Source organism: Peromyscus maniculatus, chromosome 9, assembly GCF_049852395.1.
Source record: "Peromyscus maniculatus bairdii isolate BWxNUB_F1_BW_parent chromosome 9, HU_Pman_BW_mat_3.1, whole genome shotgun sequence".
Lineage (NCBI taxonomy): Eukaryota > Metazoa > Chordata > Mammalia > Rodentia > Cricetidae > Peromyscus > Peromyscus maniculatus.
The window spans coordinates 59828773-59846284 of NC_134860.1; positions in this window are offsets into that span (position 1 = coordinate 59828773).

The window sequence follows — 17512 nt, forward strand, 5'->3', positions numbered from 1 at the left end:
CACTAAAAATGCACCCATGTGTTGAAATACTATTCGGCATCCTACAAACGTGTGAAATGATCTTGCCAATTAAAAATAAAGTAAAACATATAAAGAAAGCAAGGTAAGAAAAAAGGCACTTAAGAACAGATAAATATGGAAGAGAACAGAGAATCTAGAAATGGCCCATGCAAATACAGTCATAGATAAAGGCATAGACACTTGCTGGAGAGAGGATAGTCAGCATTGCCAACAACGGTGGGATGGTGCAAAGTCCCCATGTGAAAATGAACCCATATACAACCCTTACATTTTTGAGTCTTAAGTTTTGAAGTGTGATTTTTTTCATTTCTGGGAATGAATCCCAGGCCCTTGCACATGTTAGGCAAGTTAGACATCAGTTAGCACCACCAGTCCCAGAGCTGTGATAGCTTTGTTTGTGTGTATTTAGACCTGAGATTTTAACTAGTTTATATAGAAATTAGGAATTTAATAGGACCCAAGATGTGTTCATATTTAGAAATTTTCAGGTATGTAAGAATCACTTAATGAACATGGAGAGCTCACTATTTAAGTAATTGGTAAAGACAAAATGGAATACATTAGACTTAAATTTTCAGTTTTAACTATGTGAACATTAGAATTGCTGTTATCAAAAGTTCTTAAATTCAGCTTTTAAAATTTAATAGTTACTTACTGCCGGGCGGTGGTGGCGCACGCCTTTAATCCCAGCACTCAGGAGGCAGAGGCAGGCGGATCTCTGTGAGTTCGAGGCCAGCCTGGGCTACTAAGTGAGCTCCAGGAAAGGCGCAAAGCTACGCAGAGAAACCCTGTCTCGAAAACACCCCCCCCCCAAAAAAAAAATTTAATAGTTACTGGTAGAGTAATATCTGCACAAAAAGTTAAAGGACGATAAAAATTTTTGTTCCCCCCCCCCCCAAATAAATACCAGAGGCTTGGAATTGAGTCAAGATCCTTGGTTCATGGTACAGCTCCTCATTGGTCAATACTTCGTGTTTACTTGGTGGCAGCTCCAATATTAACCCATTTACCATGAATTCTTATAGCTAAAGTAAACCTCTGTCTGTGGGCACACTAAAATAAACCCACAGGGATTCATAGGATGGAGTGGGGTGTGTCTAAGATATGTTTCTGTGTATAAAAATGACTTTTCAGAAACAATAGTGTTTCTGTTGTTTATTAAAGGTGGGGCATTTGAATAATGAAGGAAAGATGAAATAGAAAAGCTTCTATGGTGAGAAACCAGGGATGAGAAATGTGAATAAAGGCTCCCTATGCACCAGAACTTCAGTGAATGCCTACATGTAACAGGATGACTCCTGGCACCCAGGAACTCCCAAGCAATACAGTTGAGGGTGACAGTCAGTTAGCTTGGAGAGAGATGACTGTGGCTATCTCAGTAAACATGTCTGATGGGCACTTACACAAACAATGCCATCAATTTTGGAGGGACTGATAATAACAGGGGAGCCAGCAGTTTAGAGCCAAGAGCTGGTGCTCTGGGGTGGTGGAGGCTTCCTTAGGTAGAGATAAGCCATTGGCAACAGGGGTAAGGATTCTTTCTTTCTAGATCTCCATCCTTTGCATAATCTCTATACTGCTCACATCTCCTTTCCTGGGGTGGGGTGGAGATGTCTCCTGTTGGTTTATAAAATCATGTTCTAGTCTGGTTTCTGTTGCTGTGATAAACACCATGACCAAAAGCAACTTGGGAAGGAAAATATTTATCTCATTTTATCCTTCTATGTCATAATCCATCATTGAAAGAAGTCAAGGCAGGAATTGAAGCAAAAACATGGAGGAACATTTCTTTCTTTCTTTCTTTCTTTTTTTTTTTCAGTTTTTCGAGACACGGTTTCTCTGTGTTGCTTTATGCCTTTCCTGGAACTCGATTTGGAGACCAGGCTGGCCTCGAACTCACAGAGATCCGCCTGGCTCTGCCTCCCCAGTGCTGGGATCAAAGGCGTGCACCAACACCGCCCGGCCCGGAACATTTCTTGTTGGCTTGCTCTCCCTAGCTTGCTCAGCTTGATGTATCTGTCTGGCTATCTATCTATCATCTATCTATCTATCTATCTATCTATCTATCTATCTATCTATCTATCTATCTATTATTATTATTATTTTATTTTTAAAGTTTTTGTGTATGAGTGTTTTATCTGCATGTATGTCTGTATACCATGTGCATCTCTGCTGTCTTTAGAGGCCAAAAGAGGGGTTGAGCTCCCCTGGAACTGGAATTACAGATGGTTGTAAGCCACCATGTGGATGCAGGTACTCAAGCCTGAAAGGGAACCGTCCTCTCAAAGAGCAGCCAGTGCTCTCAACTTCTGAGGCACTCTTCATCTCCTCATTCTACTCTATGATACAACCCAAGACCACTTGCCCAGCGGTGGCACTGCCCAATGTGGGCTTGGCTGTCCCATATCAATCATTAATCAAAAAACTGCCCCTACAGATGTGCCCACAGGCTAATACGATAGAGGCAATTCCTCTGCCGAGATTCTTTCTTCCCAGATATGTCTAGGTTTATGTCAAGTTAACTAATCAGTATGGTGTAGAGACCAAGATCCACCTTGTAGAAGACACACGGTGGTGTTCTTTAGGACCCTGTAGCTGGCAAAACACATCCAGAAGCTAGCTGGTAAATATATTCACACAAGGATAACATACTCTAAGGTCAGGGTTTAGGACCGGCTTTTCCTTTCCTAGCAGGATACACAGTCAAGATGCCTTTGCCTCTGTAAGGGATGAACAGGTGACTGAAAACCAGCACCATCATGACCAGAGGAGAAGGCCAAGAGGAACACCCAGTATGAGCCAATGGGCACTCTGAACCTAGGCTGGCCAGGGACAGCCTCAGGGGACTGCTTCTCTATGCAAACATTTCTATGCTGACAAATAGTATGATGCAATAGCATCATCCCTTTACGCAAAGTTCCCTGGAAGAGCACAGGGAACAATAGTCAATTGTCAAGAAAATACATTTTCTTTCACTTTTCAGCTTCTGAGTTGTATGCTTTCTTCATGACCTTTGAACCTTTTAAGGAAAACCTTACTGAGTTGAACGTGCCAGTTTTCAAGGTTAAAAAAAACATCCTGTCTGTCAGAGATGCTACAATGAAATACTGCCGATGGGCAGGCTTATGCAACAGAAAATAATTTTTTCACAATTCTGGAGGCTGGAAGTTTTATACCAAGTTGTCAGCGAGATTACCTTTTTCAGAGGCTCTCCCTTTGGCTCCCAGGAGGCTCCTCCTGTGTGAGCATGCCTTTTCTCCACACGTGCCTTCCTGGCATCTGGTCTCACAAAGACACAGATCACATTGGATCCAGCTTCCCTCTCTGACCTCAGTGAACTTTGTTTATTCCTTTACAGGTTCTGTCTTCAAATACAGTTATAATGGGGGCCTAGGCTTCAATGTGTGAATTTGGGGGGGGGGAAGGAAAATACATTAGTTCCCAACAAACAGTGAGCCAGTTTGTTTACTGTGGGCTCCCTGCTGCACAGTAAGTGCCTAAAAAGTATTTGTTGAATGCGTGCTGGCTGAGTAGGTACCTCGTTTATAAATGGGCTCGATAGTTTGTTAATTCTCGCAAGCATAGGTCAAGTAAATACCCGTTTACAAGGGTTAGCAATGATGTCAGAGCAATTTAATAAACAGGGTGACATAAATAAAGCTGTCTTTGGTGTGGGCTCCAGATCAGGCTGAAAGGCAAGACCCCAGGAGAGTTCTTCCTTCTGCTGGAGCTGAGTTTAAACAGCACAGGTGCAATGGTTTAAAGCTAAATATTAAAGATTGGATAGCCGTGCAAACTTCCAGGGAATGTGTTGAGAGGCAAGCTGCTTCCTTTTCTTCCTCCTCCTCCTCCTCCTTTCCCTTCCTTCTCTCCCTCTTCCCCTCCTTCCCCCTCCTCTTCCTTCTCCCTTTTTCTTTTACTAATATATAGAAGCAGCTACTCAGATATTCAAGGCCTTACTACAGGTGAATGCCAGGCCAGGGCCAGCACTCAGTTTCCTCAGACTTCAGAGTACTGATTTTATTTATTTATTTTTTAAAGTTCTATTTTATTTTATTTTGTGTGTATGTGTGGGTGCCCCCGGGGTCTCCCCGTAGCTCTATTATGGGTAATAGTGAGCTGCCTGATGTGGATGCTGGGAACTGAATTTGGGTCCTCTGGAAGAGCTGTGTTCTAACCACTGATCCATCTCTCCAGCCTCTGACTTTACTTTATTATTTTAAGCTATGTATATGTATATGTGTTAGGCTTATGTGTATGTGCCTGTGTCTGTGTCTGTTGTCTGTGTCTGTGCCTCTGTCTGTGTCTGTGTGTGTGTGTGCCTGTGTCTGTTTGTGTTTGTGTGTGCCTGTGTGTGTCATGTGTCTGTGTGCAGGTATGTGCACAAGAGTGCAGGGGCCTTTGGAAGCCAGAAGAAGATGCTGAATCCCTGATTTTTAACTTAAAGTATTTTTTATAAATGTTTTGCCTGGATATCAGAATGTGTATCATGTCTAATGCCTGTGGAGGTTAGAAAAGGGCGTCAGTCCCACCGAACTGTAGTTATGGGTGGTTGTCAGCTGCCGTGTGGGTGCTGAGAGCCCAATAAGGGTCTTCTTCAGGAGCAGTCAGTGCTCTTAACCACTGAGAAACCTCTGCAGCCCCAATTTTATTTTTTCATACACTTCTCACTTAGCACATTTAGGCAACAAGTGTGAAGATCAATGAAGAGTTCTTCTTTTGTGACATTTAATACTGAATCCAGTTCTCTCTTGGAGGCATCTATTCAAGGTGCATTTAGTGGATTAACTGTGGAAGGAGTCCAGCAGTAATATTGCTCATATTTATTAAATCTACCATCACCTTGCTCTATTTTCAGTTGCTATAACAGAAAAATGTGAGACTGAGTAGTATAAAGGCAAGAGGTCTATTTAGTCTCATGGTTCTAGAAGCGTCAAAGTTCCAGATCAGGGGCAGGATCTGGTATGCGCATTGGACTGCTGCCCTGTGCTGGCCGTTAGAGAAAGTAGATGTGTCAGGAGATGGTCAAGGACAGCTTTCCTGATAACACATCCAGCCAGTGAGGGTGAGACTGTCCCATCTCAGTAATTAACAGTCTTTTGAAAGGGCATGTGTCTCTGTTAGTGACCTAACCACCTCTCAAAGGCCTTACACCCCATTCCAGACAAAACGGCACTCAAACTCCAATCTGTGTTTCAGAGGGGACAAACCAAATTGAAACTGCAACAACCACGCTTGCCACGTTTTAGTTTACACAGTGGGTAAACCTATCAGTCACACACCAAATCCAGTCTTTCTTAGCATGCTAGTGCAGTCACCTAAAAGTCATGAACTGCATGTATGTTTAACTGACATTACAATCAAATCAATTGTCTACATGGGAAGTTTAGGAATAATTTTTCCAATGGTGGTACCCAGAGGCAATGACCTGGAGTAACCACCCTATTTTAAAACTGAAAATAAGGCAGTTTGTATGGCAGTTGAGACTCTCGGTTGACCTGGTCAACACTGGTTAGCATCTTTTATAGTTTGTCAGGGAGGTGTTACGTACAGTCGACCACCACGTACAGGACCCAGTCCTGTAAAGCTGGGTAACAATAGTGGGTTTTCTCCTCGGAGGTATGATAACATACAACAACCTGCATGTTGTGCCATGTGGCAAAGTTTAATACACACACAGGTTTGTTAAAACTGTTAGCACCACCAAGATGTTAAGTTACTATGTCTAAGTTTTCTTGACTACTTGGATAATCCCTCTTTCCTAGTCTTCCTACCCCTTAGTTGTCATGGTGAGCTTTCCGTTTTGACACATTAACTTGCAATTTTTAGAATTTTATTTAGGAAACTACAAGATGTATTTTTTAAAAGGTTTTCTATTTTTCTCTATCACCTATGAGTCATTATTAAGAAAATATCAGTGAAATTTACAGTACTATGACAGAAGAAAATGGGATGCCCTGGGCTTCTAGAAGTTTGTAATTTCATGAAGAAGACAGAATGCACATAAACAACTCTACTAACCTCCCAGTGACTGGAACTGCAATCAGAATTTCAGCTAAACTACCAGGCATTTTACGTAAGAGTTGAAAATGTTTATACTTTTAAATTATAGAGGCTCCAATGTTCAAGATAAACAATACTGGACTCCGAGACAGAGACAATAAAATCCCAATAATGTGAGTAATGTTATTTTTCCTCATATTCAAGCTGAATGATGTATTATAACCACACAAAATGTGATCATGAATTACCCAATTTTATTTTTTAATTCCTCCATAAATTTTGGGGAAAATGCTCTCTCGAGCCATTTGTTTATTTCTTATCATGTTGTCAGTCAACACTCAACTTCCTCTCTTTGCCCATTCGTGTGTGTTTGTTCCATTAGGGGAAGGCTAGGTGCACACACATCTGCTGTTGCTCATATCAAGCCATCATATCCAGTTATTCGGCAGTTTTTAAGATATTTAATATACCATTCAACTGCATTTTGTTTATTAAGAATTGTTACTTCTTAAATTTAGTAGGAAGGTGGAGTGAATAACTGTTGGCTGTAATTAATACCCTCATGTGTAGCAACTACGAACAATGAATTATTTTCCAGGAACTCTTGCTCCTGTTACTTTGTCAGGGATATTTTATTATATTGCCTCTCAACGCTGTCAATTTGTTAACAGTGGTACAGCTAGTCATTTACTAATAACCTTGATTCATTTTCAGTGTTAACAGCCTTTGGAAAACCAGTTTTCCTCAGAACAATTATTTTGAGGCTTGGTGGTAGGCTGGCAGGCTGGCTGGTTAGCTGGTGTTTTATGATGAGTACATGGAACAGTTCATCTCTTTTCATTGCTGAACAACTTGGTCGTCACACTTTGATGGGTTCACCCACTTAGTGGATACTGGACATGTTGGTTATTTCCAGGGTTTGCTGTCACAAAAGAAACAGCTACAAATCTTTAGGTACAAGTCTTTGTATGAGCATACAAGTTTTAAAAATGTGTGAGGAAACAAAGGTGATGAGGTGAGGCTAGATTCACATAGACGTGTGTTTACCCGTTTTCCACAGTGACCAACTTCTCTTTGTCAATGGCACATCACTGTAGCTTTATATAAAGCCTGAAATTTAGGGTTGTTGAATCCACCATCATTTTCCTGTTGTTGAAGTTGTTTTAGCCATTCTAGGTCTTTTGTATTTCCATATGAAGTTTAGAATCAGGCCCCACTTGAATTTTGGGATTTTGTTGAATCTATACAGATCAATTGGCAAGAACTGACATCTACTCAAAGATGACTTATGAAGTGGTTCCCATCTCATTAAACTTCACAAGAGAGAATTCCAGTGTGGGACATCCTATGCTTTGGAACACAGGTGCTGTAGCTGACATGTGGTTCTGGTACTCCACTGAGCAAGAGGTCACTAGTAAGCCAGAAAAATAACTGTAGCACAGTCAGCTCATTCCCTAGCCTTTCAAAAAGGAGACAAAAATAAAGAGGGGAAAAAAATCAAATTCTGATACTTTATTATGTACTCTGGTTGGTCTGTGTGTTCCACTGATAAAGGTCTTTTTGTCACTAAGATTTGATATCAGGAATAGACATTTTATTTATCACAATTGTCAAAATTTTATAAACACCACAACCAAAATCAACTTGGGGAGGAAAGGGTTTATTTTTCTCACACTTCCACATAATGGTTCATCATCGAAAGCAGTGAGGGAAGGATCTCACACAGGGCAGGAACCTGGAGGCAGGAGCTGATGCAGAGGCCATGGAGGAGTGCTGCTTACTGGCTTGCTCGCCATAGCTTGCTCAGACTGAATTCTTATAGAACCCAGGACCACAACCCAGGGATGGTACCACCCACAATGGGCTGGGCCCTTCCACAATCACTAATTAAGAAAATGCCCTACAGCAGGATCTTATGGAGGCATTTTCTCAACTGAGGCTCCCTCCTCTCTGATGGCTCTAGCTTGTGTCAAGTTGATATAAAACTAGCCAGTACAGTCTCCAAGAGGGCACCTCATCCCTTCCATGACCTGGGGAGGGGTGAGGTAGTAGACACCAGCTGTCAGTGTAGCACACAGCACAGCCTCAGGAACAAGACTCAGTGCCGACATTCCTTTAGTTAAATTGCTCTGATTGTTATTTGCTGATGGAAGCTGTGGGAAGACACTGCAGTGCATTAAACAGGAGGAATTTAGTCATAATTTATGCTTCTTTAGAAAATGCAAACAGCAAAAGTCATCCTTAAGTATTCAAACTACCCATGACTAATCCCAGGATGACTGATGTTGCCCTTTTGAGGTAGTAATCAGGCACACTCCAGACATCCCTCTCATTTTGAGCATGTAAAGTGACATGGCAGCATGAGTCAGACTGCCCTAGTGCAGGTGTCCACAGTGTTTCCAAGTTTATGATATTGTGGAGCCGTCACATTTCTCCCCATGGGCATGGATGGCCCACTCCATGGAGGATGAGCAGAGTAAGTCTTCCTTTGGTTGCTAGGCAATTCCTGAAAGCAATGAGCTGTATCTTTTCCATTTTCAGTAGTTGCAAGCCTCCACACCCACTAACATCCGGTAAATGTTGACTGTGACCTGCTCTCTAGCAGACACTACACCCCGTTGTCCTAGCCACATTTTCTTTATTCTTGGCAGATAAATCAATCTTTTAACCAGACTCCCCCAGTTTGCCCCCAAATCCATACATGCTGGATCTTTCCTTCCAGCCTTCCAGCCTCTCAAAACTGATGTTCTCTGGTGTTAGACTTTTCATTCTGTGACAAAAACCCAAGGGAGAAGATGTAAAATAAAAATGTAAAGGGAGAAAATGGGCTCATGGTTTCAGGAGCTTTGGTCCATGGTTATGGCTGGCTTCATCATTTGCACCCAAGGCAGGCAGAATTACCATGGAGCAGGAACACAGAGCAACAGAGCTTATTTTCCAGCGAACAGGAAATGGGGAGGAGACTGAATAAATCTTTTCCAGGTGTGTCCCCAGAGACCTGTTTCCTCCAGTTAGATCTTAAACTCCTGTTCTTCACCATTTTCTCACAATGCTATCATATGGTGAACCCATCAAGTGATTAATCAATGGATTAGTGGAGTGCTGTCAGGGTCCAGGTGCTTTCCAAAAATCGGTCAGCTTGCACCTGAGTCCCTGGTATGAGTCTGTTTATTTTCAAGTGGGATGCCTCCACTCTGGCTTTTGCTGACCTTTTGAGTCATTAGAAACCGCTCAGACATCCTTCTCCTTTGATATTTAGTCTCTTAAACCAGACTGGTTTTTCCAGAATTTAAATCCGATGACATCTCCCTGCCCATCTCCCGACTCTCACCCTTTACAGCCACTGTTACAAAGTATATCCAAACAAACAAAGGGAAGAGCAAATCCAGAACCTCCTTGGCGTGGCCTCCCATGTCCTACCTGATCATTCCCACCAGCGCCATGCTGGGTTTCTACCCCAAACACATTCCTTCCACCCTAGGGTCTTGCCTGAGTTGTTGCTGTTCTTTCTGGTGCTGGGGTTGGGTCATGAGCAAGGCTTTATGTCCCACTGTTTCCATCATATTAAACATCACTTCTGTAGAAGACTCTTCCATGACCAGCTCCAATTTTTCCCGCCCAGGTCTAGTTCTTCTATTGTAGATCTCCTTTGAATTGACACATGTCTTTTTCTAGACCTTGTCATAATTACTATTTTACATTCAATTTATATGATTATTAGACTAATTTATGTCTGCTGCAGCAGGATTTGTCTTGCTGTGTTCATCGTTCAGTACCAGAGACCAGCCTGGTGTTTGGGTCTTTAGAGATGAACAGAAAATAACACGAAGGTTACCAATGGCCTTGAATTGTCACCCCTAATCCCTGTCCTGGACTGGTTCTATCCTCTTCAAACGATGCTGTATCTGACAACGTTGACCACTCCATTCCTGAATTTCCATCATCTTTTCTTTGTACCATACACAGCCCTTTTCCTGTCCGGCCATGTGAGCCTGCTTTCCCTCTAATGCAACTGTTCTCAACCTGTGGGTCACGACCCCCTTTGGGTGGTGAACAAGCCTTTCACAGCAGTTGAATATCAGATAACCTGCACATCAGATGTTTACATTATGATTCACAGCAGTAGCACAATTACAGTTTTGAAGTTAGCAACGAAAATAATTTTATGGTTGGGGGTCACCACAGCATGAGAAACTGTATTAAAGGGTCGCAGCGATAGGGAGGTTGAGAACCACTGATCTAATGTGTGTTTCTTCCATGATGCCATCTGCCATGGTGCAATGTATCCAGAGACCCCTTGCCAAAGACCAAACAGAGGGGCCACCTTATCCTTAATACTCAGCCTCCCAAACTGTAAGCTAAATGAGCCTCTGTTCTGTACAAAGTGCTTAGTTAGCCTCAGGTGCTTGTTAGAGCCGAACTCAGTGGACAAGATGAACGCCTCCTCCTCCAGCTCCTTGCCCACTCCCTGAGATGCACATGCCCTTTCTTCTTTTGGCAGTGGTCCTCCTTAGGATTTGTTCCTCACTTCCACACTCGATGCCAGTAAGTTGATTGAAAGCAGATGCTTTTCAGCAACTCCAGGAGCCTGCCTTGACCCCATTTTCCATGTGACAACCCAGAATAATTCAGAGCCACACAAACCTTGAAATCACCTAAGCCCTGCCCAGGGACCTTATAACTGAAAAAAAAAAAAAATCCCTCCAACAGAGGAATTTTGTGGCTTTGTTTGATCTTTTCTGTCGCTCTTTTCAGGATGTAACTTTGTCTTCCCCTCTCAAGCCTGCCCTGGGCAGTCATCCAAAGAGAGGCCTGGAGGCCTTGGCTGCTCCCGGGGTACATATCAAGGCAGAATTGAAAATGTAGGCAACTGCTCTGGGATGTCTTTATGAACACCCCTCGGATGACTTGGCTGGCGTCTTCCTCTTACATCAGAACTCAGTGGTTTTAACAGCACAGCTTGATGAAAACATTTTCTTTTGCAGTTGTTACAGTTATTTAGCGGTGACCTTGGGAACTCTATACGTGATTGATTTCTCTTTGAACTAATTTCTCCTGGTTTTATAGACATATCCTGGGTTTATTCCCAGGCATAAAATGGAGTCTTAAAAATGACTGTCATATGATTTCCTGGCTTACTAGAATTTTCTTTTGAGTACTCTTACCTGGAGGTTCGTGTTAGACACAAAGTAAAAATAAAAATTAATTGGACTGGGTTACTTTCTAGTTTTAAGATGGAAAAAAATAAGACAGCCCTACATGTTCTTATGTGAAATTTAAGATTTCAAAATCCGTGCACTACTAAAGGCTAATAAAGTTCCTCCATCATATGCCTGGACCAGAACTGAAAGCATTTCTGATGGGAAGCACTGGGTCTCCTTAGTGGGGGGTCAGGCTAACCTACTGTCAGCTCAACAAATGAGTTTTGTGAGCCAATGAGCAAGAATCCAGCCTTTGGTTCATTGGAGATTGGGGATTGCAGTTGAGGTCCTGTATAAGCTTTTACTGAAAAAGTTATATATGATCTCTCAGGCAGGTGCCACTTCATCATGAAGTGTGGTTCTATAATTTAGCTCAACAGTATTGCAAAGTCTTTGCCTTCGTTTTCTTTTTCTTTCTTTCTTTCTTTCTTTCTTTCTTTCTTTCTTTCTTTCTTTCTTTCTTTCTTTCTTTCTTTCTTTCTTTCTTTCTTTCTTTTTTTTTTGCTATTTCTCTGGTTGCAAGGCCCATTCACTTACACAAAAGTTGTTCCTACATCCGGGAGTTTAGTGTCACTTATCATCTTACTGTGGTGGCCACTGGCTGGAGCTGATTGTCTGCTAAATGCCCCTTTGATCCCAAGCCAGGTGACCTGTGAACACAGCTCCTGAGCTTTCTCTCACCTGTTCTGGGAATGTTTTTTTGTGTAGCTTGGTGAACCTATCGACCCCCTGGTTCCTGCAAGCACAGGAAAGGGAGCTTTTCGGGATGTGCAGAACAGCTTTTCATTTCCACTGTGTTGTAGCTCATGACTCACAGTTCGTCCAGCTTGCCTGAGCCTGATTTCCTAACGTCCACGTGGGTTTTGCTAACAGCTGCCTTTGCCACTTCTCACTGTGGGATGCGAATGGGAAGAGGTTGGTGGAGGCATGAAGCTATGCTGGAATTACCTCTAAAGACAGGAACTGTCTAAGGACGAGGTACTAAGGGAAGAGCTATGGATAAATGTTGGGTTCATGGCCTTATTCTGGCTCTGATCGAGACCATTCATTGAGGGGGCCACTGTTCCAAGAACTGCAGGGTGACAATCAGGCCTTTAATCACAGCTTTGGAGGCAGAGGCAAGTGGATCTCTGGGAATTCAAGGCCAGCCTGGTGGACATAGTGAGTTCCAGGCTGGCCAAAGATACAAAATGAGACCCTGGAGAGAGAGGGGGGGAAGAAGGGAGGGAGGGAGGGAGGGAGGGAGGGAGGGAGAGAGAGAGAGAGAGAGAGAGAGAGAGAGAGAGAGAGAGAGAGAGAGAGAGAGAGGCAGGAGGCTCCTCATTTTGCATTAAACACCCATTTGAGGCGGCTGCCATCTTTCCATTCCACATTTGAGAGACTATAGAAACTTCAAAGCCTTGTTGCTGTGTACCTTCTGAGCCAAACTGGAAACCAGAAGTGATACTGGGAAAGTCAGCCCCTTTTCTAATTAATTACAAAACAGTTTTTTAATAGCGAACTTTTTGTGTTGTTGTTCGATGTTTTGCAAATTAAGAACCAAATGGACTTCTCACAAGAACTTAGATAGTTCATGTCCTTTGAATGAAAATTCTGAATGGTATCAATAAATCCCACATTCTGGAAGCTCAGGGGGAAATCAGTTATTATTTGATACTTAGAAAACCATGTATTCATTTCCCTTTGTGGTAGAATTTATTCTCAACATACAGTCTTTATTAGCAAGCTAAGGGTTTTACTATAGTAAAAAACTTCAACAATCATTCTTCAGTTACAGGGCAGAGACGGTAAAATGTCAGCACTTTTCTTCATAGCCTTCTTGACTTAGTCATGCGCTTGTCACAAAGGAGATGCTGGATTGAGAAACACACGCCAGACTCCCAAAGCACTCTCCTGTCTTATGTCCACTAAGGGGTTCGGTCCATAAACTGCAGAAGGCCTGGGTAAAACTGTACTGTGACTCGCCTCTCTCTCCTTCTCTCTCTCTCTCTCTCTCTCTCTCTCTCTCTCTCTCTCTCTCTCTCTCTCTCTCTCTCTCTCTCTCTCACGCACACACACACACACACACAATCAGTGCAGGATCTGCTAGTGTGTTAAAAAGCCCGCTGGTTCTGAACTTCCCCCAACCCCTCACTTGCCTGCTAGGATTTCATTCTGTCTCTCCTCTCAGTAGATCCAGGTACCTCCTGGCCTCATCTAGCCAACTGTGGATTTATGCTTGACTCTGTGGCTTGAATCAGGTAAAATACCCAGTAGGAATTAGTTTTAGTCAAAAGGTCTCTAGAAAAGAATGTTTTTGAGGATTTCAGCGTTCAAAAGGTTTCCTTCTGAGGTCTGGCGGTGGGGACAGTGGAGTGGAACGACATAACCAACAGCTTTATTGACAAATATTGTCTTTTCTGAGACCTTCATGAACTTAGATCTCCTTTATTTATTATTCTCTATAATTCATTAAACATGATTGGTCACTCTGTGTGTCCAGGCAGCCAGCACCATTCATGTATTCCCAGAATAAACATTTTCATAGTTCTTATTCTTAAGGAACTCAGTCTAGTGAAGAAGATGGATGTTAATCAAACAACACACAGAACAATCACAAAAATGTAACTGAAGAAATCCATGGTGCTGTGAACACTGAGACTACTAGGGAAGACTTTCCTTTGAGTGTAGTGTGTGTGTGTGTGTGTGTGTGTGTGTGTGTGTGTGTGTGTGTGCATGTATGTGTTTGTATAGGTGCATGTGCCTCTGTGTGTGCTTGTGGAGGCCAGAGAAAGACATCAAGAGCCTCTCTCTACTGCTCTGCACTTCACTTTTTGAGACAGCATCTCTCATTGAACCTGAAGCTTGCTCTTCTGGCTAAGGTGACTAGCCAGTGAGTTCCCAAGATCAGCCTGTCCATGGCCCCAGCACTGGGATTTTAGGCACAAGCAGCCATGCCCAACTTATACATAGCTTCTAGGGATTTGAACTTAGGGCCTCTTGCTTTTCTATCAAGAACAGTTAATTACTGAGACATCTTCCTAGCTTCAACGACTTCCTTTTTGTGTGATGTACATTATTCTATTTTGTGTTGCTGTAACAAAATTCTTTAGGTCTGTTGTGTAGGAACATTCCTGCAGTGGGTGGGCTTTTCAGTGATGCAGCTGTCTCCTGCAAGTAACCCTTCACCCCTGCTCCCCGAATAAGTCCAGTAAAATTGTTGGCTCTCCAAGTTGAACCTTAGTGTAATGTTATGTTGGTCCATTGTCAGTCTTCTCTTGTGGGTGAATAGATGTCTGTGCTGTGTCTCCCCAGGAACACTGTCACATAACAGACTGGGTCCTTTAGAAACAGAGGAGCTGGGCCTTGTGGCACAGGCCTGTCATTCCAGCTACTCAGAGGATGAAGATGAAAAATCACAAGCTTAATGTCTACTGGGGCCAGAGTTCGAGGCCAGCCTGTGGAATTCGGAGAGGTCTTGCATTACAATAAAAAGTACAATGAGGCCTGGGATGCAGCTCAGTGGTAGAGAGCTTGTGTACAATGTGCAAAGCCCCAGGTTTGATCCCCGGCTACCACTTCCTCCTCTGTGTTGTGGGGTTAGCCAGACAGGCTGAGTGGTACGTATCCAAAATCTAGTACTCAGGAGGCAGGAACAGGCAAACTTCAGAGCCCTAGGCCAGCTTGAGATACACAGTGAGACTCTGTCTCATGGAAGGAAGGAAGGAAGGAAGGAAGGAAGGAAGGAAGGAAGGAAGGAAGGAAGGAAGGAAGGAAGGAAGGGAGCAAGCGAGCAGGTGAGTGAGCGAGCAAGCATATTTAGCTTATGATTTTGGAGTCTGAGAAGACAAAGCATGGTGCCAGCTCTGATGGTACCTCCTGACCTCACCTCTTCACTGTGGAGAATGTCAAGGTGGGAACACAGATGACAAGCCACAGCTACTTGACAAATCAGGAAGCCAGAGTCGGGGCCAAGTAAAGCTCATTATCTTACAACCTTTGATAAGAACTTGTCAGGGTCCCTCAGGAACAGCTGCTTTCTGTGAAAGTATATTTCCAATAACCTGACGACCTCCTTTGAGGTCTCATCTTCTAAAGGTCCCATTATTCTTTAACACTGTGGTGCTGGACTAAGCTTCAACATGAACCCTGGGGAGAAATGAAATCATGTCCAAACCTGCTGTTCCTTCTTGTCTCTCAAAGTCCATTCCCTTCTTGTAAGGTGATGCCCTTATTCCATCTCAAATACTCAAGTTTGTTTAAAAAAAAACACAAAGAAAAGTATTGAAGATGAGATCTTAGTTTGGGCAATACATTAGGAAAGTAATGATCTTATTGGCAGTATTTAAGAAGCATGGAGGTATCCACATGTGAGCTTGAGGGGAACAGATGTGGAAGATAGTTAGATGGGGAATTTGCTCATCCCTCCTTTGACCTAGTGTTGACTTAGAATATAGACGGAGGAGTCAGCATAAGCATAACTTAGAGGGAAATCAGGAACCCAATCTCTTCCCCTCAGGTCTCTACAGTGACTTCCCCTGTGAGGGCCTCACTTCCTTATCCATCAAAAGACCTTCTAGAATTGACCATCTTTCAAGTCTCTTACAGCTTCCACAGCTCTGTGTTCTAGTTTTAAGCCACAGCTTAGTGCTTTGAAATTGTGAAACATCCTGAGAAATGTTGTGAAAACAGGAACTCGCTCTTTTCTAGGACCTGTACTTCCTGTTTTTATAATTGAGCTGATGGTAGCTAGAAGACTAGCATGGTTACCTCCTGTAAGCTGCCCTGCGAAGGTTTCAGAGGAGGCTCCTGAAGCCCCAGCTGTTTGCTCAAGGCTTCTTGGCAGCAGGGCACAGAGCCTATTTATGTCTTGCCTCAGTCCTCCTCATCATCCACCACTGTCTCCTGAGCCCAAGGAGACACCAAGAACCCAAGTGCAGGCATGCTAAAAATTGGTGGCCCAATGCACCATGACTCAATACCTGAGGCCTGTGCTCAAATTCCTGGGTAATTTAGGGAGATTGGTGCTGCTTGCTCAGCTGCATAGCTTCAATGTACTGAAATCATTCAGCTTTCTTCCATCTTAGTCTTCGGTGGAGGCAGAAAAACTGAAGGAGGGGGAGGGGAGAGATCTCCTGCACCCGATGCTCGTGCTTGCCTTGGGCATAAGTGTTGGGTCTGTGTTGTACTGTCCCTCGGCAACTGTATCCAAGGAATCTACGAGCAGCTTAGCCCTGTCAAGGGAAGAGAGCACTGAAATGCCCCTTCAGGCGAGACCAGAATCCCATTCCTCAAGCAAGCCATTAGCTCTGTGTTGCTTACACAGAGCACATCAGGCTCAGGACATCTCCATCTTATCGTGGGTGGCATCATAAATAATGGAGAAAACTGTCTGCAATGGTTTGTGTTTTCTTAGACTATTTGGAAACTTCCAGCTTTGTGTACAACATAAAGGACTTTTGACCTTGGGGATGACAGCGTGAGGAGGGGTATGGTCCTCACGGCTAGTGGGCAGTACTCCCTCTGCCAAGGCTTTAGATAGCTATCGATATCCTGAAATCTCCGAATGTGAGCAAAGGGCACGGGAAACAAGGTCAGGGCGAGAAGAAAGTCTTAACAAAGAGAATGTATTCCTCAAGTGAAAACTCTTAACTCTTTTATGTATCTGCCAGCAAGCTCATGAATGAGCTGCTAGTTCAATTTTGTCTTTGAACGTTTATTGTTTTTTTAGGAAAGAATACGAGGGAAGGCTTAATGTATAATGCTTTATATACTTCAACTTCCAGGTACATTTAGTGATAAATGTAGGCGAGTTTTCACAAGACCCCTAAGCTTTAGAGTGAGGCTCTCGCAGTCCTACACCCCTGTGTCTAGCACTCTGATCACATTGGCAGTATTTGTACCAAAGCCACTCTCCGAAGTTTTGAATTGAGCTTTAAGCTAGACAAAAGCTTAGGCGACTTAAAGCTGTGCACTTTAAAAAGACTGTTCTGTGTGTGGCCGTGCACAGGTGCATGTGTGTTTTCTTAGACTATTTGGAAATTTCCAGTTTTGTGTGCTACACAGAAGACTTTTTGACCTTGGGGAAGGACAGCATGAGTGAGGTAAGGTGTGGTTTGTCCTCAATTCGAGTGGGCAAGGACCAGAAGAGGAGGTTGAGACACTCAGAGCTCGAGTTACAGGTGGTTGTGGGCTGCCCAATATGGGTGCTGGGAATTGAACTTAGGTCCTATGAATGAACAGTCTGTGCCCTTAACTACTGAGACCCCCACCCCCCACACCAGCCAGTGCGCATTCACCTGCCTTGA